This window comes from Urocampus carinirostris, chromosome 2 (genome assembly GCF_059441175.1).
Source record: "Urocampus carinirostris isolate Australia breed hairy pipefish chromosome 2, RoL_Ucar_1.0, whole genome shotgun sequence".
In the NCBI taxonomy this organism is placed as follows: Eukaryota; Metazoa; Chordata; class Actinopteri; order Syngnathiformes; family Syngnathidae; genus Urocampus; species Urocampus carinirostris.
The window spans coordinates 232,136-240,000 of NC_142350.1; the positions used below are offsets into that span (position 1 = coordinate 232,136).

General features: G+C 46.3%; 2 long non-coding RNA genes across 3 annotated transcripts in view; one reads left to right on the plus strand and one right to left on the minus strand.

The window, feature by feature from the left end:
* The first annotated feature begins 1,544 nt into the window (after window positions 1–1,544).
* Window positions 1,545–2,447, plus strand: LOC148370543 (uncharacterized). The gene is made up of 2 exons (XR_015849598.1): window positions 1,545–1,654; window positions 2,072–2,447. It is a non-coding gene; the product is annotated as an uncharacterized LOC148370543 (long non-coding RNA).
* Window positions 2,448–2,530: 83 nt separating this feature from the next.
* Window positions 2,531–7,865, minus strand: part of LOC148370544 (uncharacterized) — a 10,341-nt gene continuing 5,006 nt past the window's right edge. Inside the window, exons 1-2 of one of the 2 annotated variants that reach the window (XR_015849597.1) lie at window positions 3,782–4,021; window positions 2,531–2,996 (exon numbers count right to left, since the gene is read on the minus strand). This is a non-coding gene — a long non-coding RNA (uncharacterized LOC148370544). Of the gene's footprint in view, window positions 2,997–3,781; window positions 4,022–7,865 lie in introns of those variants that run through there. The other variant, XR_015849596.1, reaches the window with a different exon arrangement.

The window sequence follows — 7,865 nt, forward strand, 5'->3', positions numbered from 1 at the left end:
TGGACACTTTAAATGCCACCCAGAAAACCACCCTGAGAGCTTTTGGCATTTCAAAGCTTTTATCAATGTCTTCTGGTGTGATTCACCATGGCAGCCAGTATGCAAAGCTCCGCCGCAAGAGCGTAACTAAAGCCCTAAACAAACACGCCCTTGGCACTGTAACCGTCAAGAATTAAAGGGCATTCGTATAGTGCGTCAAGATTGTGACTTTATTACTGAAATCAATTCAGCCAGGGCCAGGGGCAACGGAGAAGGTATGAAGTCTTTGTCGGTGGGGTTTATCTTAAAGACGCAGGCAGGGGAAACACTGCGTTCATAATGAAATCAAACCTTTCTGTTAAAAGATTTTACTGCCTATATGCACAACTGAAACTTGTACCAAAGTTCATGGATGGTTTGGCAGGTATAGGTAAAATGCCAAATGCCTCAGCAAGACAAGAGAAAGCACTGGAACTAATTATCATCAAAGCTAGGGGTCACCAACATTTCTGAAGCTAATCTTGGCTACACATTAGTAAAGGTGTGCGGATCATTCCAATAATCGATATTATCCATACTGGGTGAGTACTTATATTGGATCGATATTATTGTCTTGGGTTCGACACCCTCTTCCCATTTCAACATTGCTAAAGAATCTTTTTATATGGATGCTCATTAAAAAAATATGTTAACTATTGAGATACTTGATGACAAAAACCCACAGAAGAAAAATGAAAATTCAGAAATGCCAGCAAAGTACACAGAGCAATTAGAGTGGGTGAGCAGTACGCGTAGGTGGAGCTATGCACAAAGCACACTTTTCTCCTTCCAGCCCTGTCTTCACCGAACGTAAAGACGTCAGTATCCTTGTTCGCAGTATTTTGTATTGCCTGCACCTCGTTTTCAAACCATTACTAGTTTTGGGCATGTAAGTTTAAAAGAGTAGTTAGTTATAGTTTCTCACAACTTCCTCCAAAAAGTAACTAAGTTAAAAATTAATTACTCAATAGTAAAAGTATGTAGTTACCAGGAAAGGTAACTTTTTCTGTTAAGTTAAAAAAAAGTTTCATGTCAAATTATTTTTGAAAACCCATCCATCCATCCATCCATCCATCCATCCATCCATCCATCCATCCATCCATCCATCCATCCATCCATTATCTTATCCGAGGTCGGGTCGCGGGGGCAGCAGCCTTAAAAGGGAAGCCCAGACGTCCCTATCCCCAGCCACCTCCTCCAGCTCATCCGACGGGATCCCGAGGCATTCCCAAGCCAGCCGAGAGACATGGGCCCAATCCCATTTCTCTCACTCGGCCCTGAGGACCCTCCAGTGAGGTCCCTCGATAGAGGAGTGCCCTCCGCGAGTGGAGTGCATAGTGGAGATGGTTTGAACAAGACTTGCAAGGTTCCACCCCTGTCCAGGAGATGGCGGTAATAATAATTGGCTGTAGACCTCAGTGACGTATTGGTCTACGTCACATGTAAACAACTCGAGTCTCAACCTGTAGTGTGTCAGTTGGAGAGTTCGTGCAACGTTAAAAATGTCCGCGACTGCTGTGTTATTACCGATTGCCTGAAAGCTCTTCATCTTTTCTGTGTCTCCAATCAACGGAGGAGAAATGTGCTATACTGAAGACAGCTTCGGCGCTATGTAGTGCTGATTCATCTTTACAAGGTACGTACACTCATTAAAAAAAATGACCCGTTCGGTCAAATACAGTAAAAGTTAACATACAATGCACGTTCACATAATACCCTAGTTTGTGTAGACATAAATGGCAATCTACTTATTAGTATCTTAATGCCATTTTATGACATATTGTAGGGGTCTTGAATCTGTGACATGACGAAACGTAAACAAACACAAGAACAGTCCACCTGACCCTTTAGCTGACATAATATCGTCACCAAACTTCCCTGTACGACCCAAAAACCTTAGTTCATAAGGAATTTAATTCAAAAGAGTTGTCATTGAATATAAAAAGGTAATTTCAACATTTTTTCATGATGCTTACATCACAGTTAAAGCGGTCTTTTTCTTTTCTATGCCCACATTTATGTCTAAATTGATTTGTTATCTATTGTGTTCCAGAGTGGCTGTCCCATAAGCGTGGACAGGTTGGACAGGAATGTTCCCATCCTGTGCTTATGGTTGGATGTGGAGTCAGAACTCATTCAGGACTTAAGGTTGAGCAAGAAGGTTATGTGGGCCCTGCAGGAGCTGCTAAAGAGGGAACAGGGCCATGGCTGGAGGTCTTGATCTACGTGTACTGGCTGGTCCACGCTCTGTCCTACCGTGTGGTGTCACGGGTCTTCAGGGTTCCCAGGTCCACCGTACAAAGAATTGTCCACAGTTAATATGGAATAAATTGCCCAAAAGCCATATTTTAGGCTCTGGAAGTCAGACCCACATTTGCATTATGTGCTTTTCTGCATTACTATTCAATAAACATCTTCATTTTGAGTAACACCTTGGTGGTTTATTTCATAATGATGTGAGATACTGTGTGTGAACTATGTGACTGTTGGACAGAAAACAACTACAAATCACTCCAGCTTAAATAATAGTTTACTTTCAGAAAAACAAACTCACATTGGGCCAAAATACATAATAGTAAATAAATAATGTGTCACAAATTTTAACAAAAATATACCAATACTTCCATAAAGCTGGAAACACAAACTGGAACTTCATTGAGTTCTTAATAATAAAAAAAAAATTCCTTTTATAAAACAAAGGGAAACATTGCAGAGATGTCACTGTTCTGGAAATTTGTCCACGAGCTTCCCAAAAAGGACGGGAACCGCTCAGTTTTGGCCACAGTTTCTTCGAGCCTTTTCCTCGCTCCGGCAGACTCCGCTTTCAAAAAGTCAAGGAGTGTATCGTGCTTCCTTTTTTTTCTGGGTGATTTGGGGTTTGGCGCCTGATTAGAAGGTGCCAACGACGTGCCCGGTGGTGTGGATGGCGTGGTAGCTGTGATGGTGACCAGCTCTTCCACGGGACGTTCTACAGTGGCCTTTAGGTTAAGTGGAAAAAACAAGAATTACTTAATGCTGATGTATTATTATTATTATTATTATTATTATGTATTGTACAAAAACAACTGTGTATAGGATGCTCAACAAGTTGATATGAGACAGGAAATTATAGGATGTGTTCTGGATAATTATTTGATAGTGAATAGATACAAAAAAATGACATGTTATTCTTATGGCTGTATGAACCTTCTATTGGCCAGCATCACATATGCTTTAGAGTTGTCTCCACATTTGGACAACATTTTGAGAAGGTAATTAGTTTACTTAATATGTGTTTACAGAGAAGGCAGTGGACTATGTGATAGTAGTTTGTTTCAACTGTATTTCCACGAGAGATTCGGAGACATTACTCATAATGCATGATGAAAACTAATGCATTCTGATCTCACATGAAAGAATCATATTGTAAATAAAACACGAGACCCGAAATTGTGTGCAGTAAACAAGCGCTATGTCCAGAACGGTATTCTGACTATGCTCCTTTAGCGACTGGCCATGTAAATGTAAAAGCACGACTCGTTTAAGATAAAAACAGGGATGGGCTGAACCGTGATTTTCTGCAGTTATCCTACTTTACAGTTTGTAGCGTGAAGATTTTTTTTTTGCCAGCTCCCTTGGTAGATTAGTGCACTTCGTAAAGTAGCGATTTTGCAATGTTCGTGTTTTAACGCGAAAATACGATTTTCTATTGCATTTACGTCTAACTAAGATATCTCAATACATTTTGTTGCAAATACATGCGTGGTTGTGGAAAACTACTTACATTTGTGCGGTTCCTTTTCGGGCATGTTTGTTGATATTGAGAATTCGTTAAGCCTTCTGGGTAGTCACTTCGCCGCCAAGTGAGGTCGAGAGCCCCCTCGGTCTTGAAGTGGTTACGACATGGTTTGAGGGCACTTCTGCCTCGGTCTTGAGAGTATCGGGACACACCCCATTTTCACGTGAACGCGCAAACCGAGTGACTAGGGCACATAGCGAGTGAAAGTGCGAAGAATGGGACGCAGCCAAAGTTTCTCCAGCGTGTCCTGGGTCGCCCCCGGGGCCTCCTGCCGGTGGAACATGCCTGGAACACCTCCCGAGGGAGGCGTCTAGGAGGCATCCTTATCAGATGCCCGAGCCACCTCAACTGGCTCCTCTCAATGCGGAGAAGCAGTGGCTCTACACAAAGTCCCTCCCGGATGTCTGAGCTTCTCACCTTATCTCTAAGGGAGAACCCAGACACCCTGCGGAGGAAACTCATTTCGGCCACTTGTATCGGGGATCGTGTTCCTTCGGTCATGACCCAAAGTTCATGACCCTAGGTGAGGGTAGGAACGTAGATTGACCGGTAGATCAAGAGCTTTGCCTTTTGGCTCAGCTCCCTCTTCACCACGACGGACCGGTACAGGGTCCAAATGACGGCAGACGCTTCACCAACCCGTCTGTCGATCTCCCGTTCCATCCTATCCTCACTCGTGAACAAGATCCCAAGATACTTGAACTCCTCCACCTGCTGATCCTCATCCCGGCCGCTTCACACTCGGCTACAAATCGCTCCAGCGAGAGCTGAAGATCACGGTCTGAGGAAGCCAACAGCACCACGTCATCTGCAAAAAGCAGTGACACAATGCTGAGGCCCCCAAACCGGACTCTATCCCCACCAAGGCTGCGCCTAGAAATTCTGTCCATAAAAGTTATGCACAGAATCGGTGACAAAGGGCAGCCCTGGCGGAGTCCAACCCTCACTGGGAACAAATGTGACTTACTGCCGGCAATGCAGACCAGACTCTGGCACCGGGCATACAGGGACCGCACACCCCGGATAAGACTGTGCGGTACCCCATACTCCCGAAGCACCCCCCCACAGGGCCTCCCAAGGAACACGGTCTAATGCCTTCTCCTAGTCCACAAAACATATGTAGACCGGACAGGCAAACTCCCATGCACCCTCAAAGACCCTGCAGAGTGTGTAGAGCTGGTCCAGTGTTCCACGGCCAGGACAAAAACCACACTGTTTCTCCTGAATCTGAGATTCGACCTCCTGGCGGACCCTCCTCTCCAGTACCCCTGAATAGACCTTATCAGGGAGGCTGAGAAGTGTGATTCCCCTGTAGTTAGAACACACTCTCTGGTCCCCCTTCTCAAAGTGGGGAACCACCACCCCAGTCTGCCAGTCCAGCAGCACTGTCCCCGATGTCCAAGCGATGTTTCAGAGCCTTAATGAACTCTGGGCGGATCTCATCGCCCCCTGGGGCCCTGCCAACGAGGAGCTTTTTGACCACCTCAGTGAATTCAACCCCATAGATGCGAGAGCCCAACTCAGAGTCCTCCAGCTCTGCTTCCCCAGAGGAAGACGTGTCGCTGGGATTGAGGAGGTCTTCGAAGTACTCCGCCCACTGATTCACAACGTCCCGGGTCGAGGTCAGCAGCGCCCTATCGACACTATACACAGTGTCGATGGCACACCGCTTCCCCCCCTAAGACGTCGGATGGTGGGCCAGAATTTCCTCAAAGCCGTTCAAAAGTCGGCTTCCATGGCTTGTCAAACTCATCTCATGCCCGAGTTTTTGCCTTGGAAACTGCCGAAGCCGCATTCCGCTTGGCCAGCCAATACCTGCCAGCTGCTTCCAAAGTCCCACAGGCCAGGAAGGCCCGATAAGACTTTTTCTTCAGCTTGACGGCATCCCTCACCGCCAGTGACCACCAACGGGTCTGAGGGTTGCCGCCGCGGCAGGCACCGACTACCTTGCGGCCACAGCTCCGGTCAGCCGCTTCGACAATGGAGGTGCGGAACATGGTCCACTCGGACACAATGTCCCCCGCCTACCTCGGGACATTGACATTTTCAGAGAGCAGTTCTGCCGGAGGTGCAAATTGAAACTTCTTCTGACAGGAGATTCTGCCATTCCCAACAGACCCTCACAACACGCTTGGGTCTGCCGGGTCGGACCGGCATCTCCCCCCACCATCGAAGCCAACTCACCACCAGGTGGTGATCAGTTGACAGCTCCGCCCCTCTCTTCACCCGAGTGTCCAGAACATGCGGCCGCAGGTCCGACGAAACGACGACAAAGTCAATCATCGAATTACGGCCTAGGGTATCCTGGTGCCAAGTGCACATATGGAAACCCATATGTGCGAACATGGTGTTCGTTATGGACAAACCATGCCGGGCACAGAAGTCCAATAACGAGAGACACCACTCGGGTTCAGGTCAGGGGGGCCGTTCTTCCCAATCACGCCCCTCCAAGTCTCACTGTCATTGCCCACGTGAGCATTGAAGTCTCCCAGCAGTACGAGGGAGTCCCCAGGGGGCGCGCTCTCAAGCACACCCTCTAAGGACTCCAAGAAGGGTGTGTACTCTAAACTGCTTTTAGGTGCATAAGCACAAACAACAGTCAGGACCCGTCCCCCCACCCGAAGGTGGAGGGAGGCTACCCTCTCGTCTACTGGGGTGAACCCCAACGTACAGGCGCCGAGCAGTGGAGCAACTAGTATGCCCACATCGGTTCTGCGCCTCTCACCATGGGCAACTCCAGAGTGGAAGAGAGTCCAACCCCTCTCGAGAGGACTTGTACCAGAGCCCAAGCCGTGCGTGGAGGTGAGTCTGACTATATCTAGTCAGAATTTCTCAACCTCACGCACCAACTCGGGCTCCATCCCTGCCAGAGAGGTAACTTTCCATGTCCCAAAAGCCAGTTTCTGTAACTGGGATTGTCGCGCCAAGGACCCCTCCCTTGGCCGCTACCCAGCTCTCTGCGCACCTAACCCCTTTGGCCCCTCCTACAGGTGGTGAGCCCATGGGAAGAGGGTCTCACGTTGTCCCTTCGGGCTGTGCCCGGCCGGACCCCGTATTTGAAAACCACTGAGCAAATATAAAAAACCACAGTGACGTCTTTGACCGGAGTTTACTTGAAGAGATGCAAATTCAGACCATTTTTTAGAATACCATTATTTTATCTGCTCAGCTCACTAAACAGCTCTTTAGGTTGTTTTTGTTGCTTCAATCTCTACATTACCAGTTATTATGTAATAGTATGCACGGAATTTCTTAAAAAGGGGGAACATTTTCAAAATGAGAGGAAAAAGAAAGATAAAAGAAGAAAAATAATGAACGCTACATTTTTATATAAACACATAAACACTGGAAAAAAACAGGAAATATAATAATAACATAATAATAATAACATATTGATACATTTACAAAAAATATAAAACACAAAACAGAGTTTGACCTTTTTTATGCTCAACAAATTAAGAGTTAACAACACAAAATCCCCCAAAATGCATATTGACCAATCACAGGGAAAAAAAGGTGTCTCGGAGGGAACCAGCTGTTTATTGGTGTGAAGCAGGCTCCCTTTATCCACTTCCAAAAGCCATAGAGATATTTTGTTGGTGAACGACTCGTGTCGGGTGCTGTCAAAAAAGACTCACTTGTTTAGCGACTCAGACCTCAATCACACTTTCTTTCGACGCTTAGTTGATACTATATTTGTAATCACTAACTATATGGTAGTCACAATATTGAATGTTGTTATGATCCGAAATTACATCACGTAAACAAAGAAAGAAGAGCAAAAAACTGCGCCGCAAAAAACGTCAACAGGTTTGCGGGGATATTAGTGCTCTGCAGCCAGAGTAAGACATCGCTTTTGAATGTCAGGAAAGGTAAGAATCGAATAGAATTCAAATAAAATTTACTTTTATTGTCATTCTTTGTAACCATGCACGCAGAACAAAATGTCGATACAACTGACCCGCACAGTTAAACTCTAGCAAGCCGATGTAGCCGCAGCCGAACACGGCGCCGCCATTTTAGACCCAAGTGCTGTGTTTGGAGTCATTAGGTAACCAAACCCCCCCAT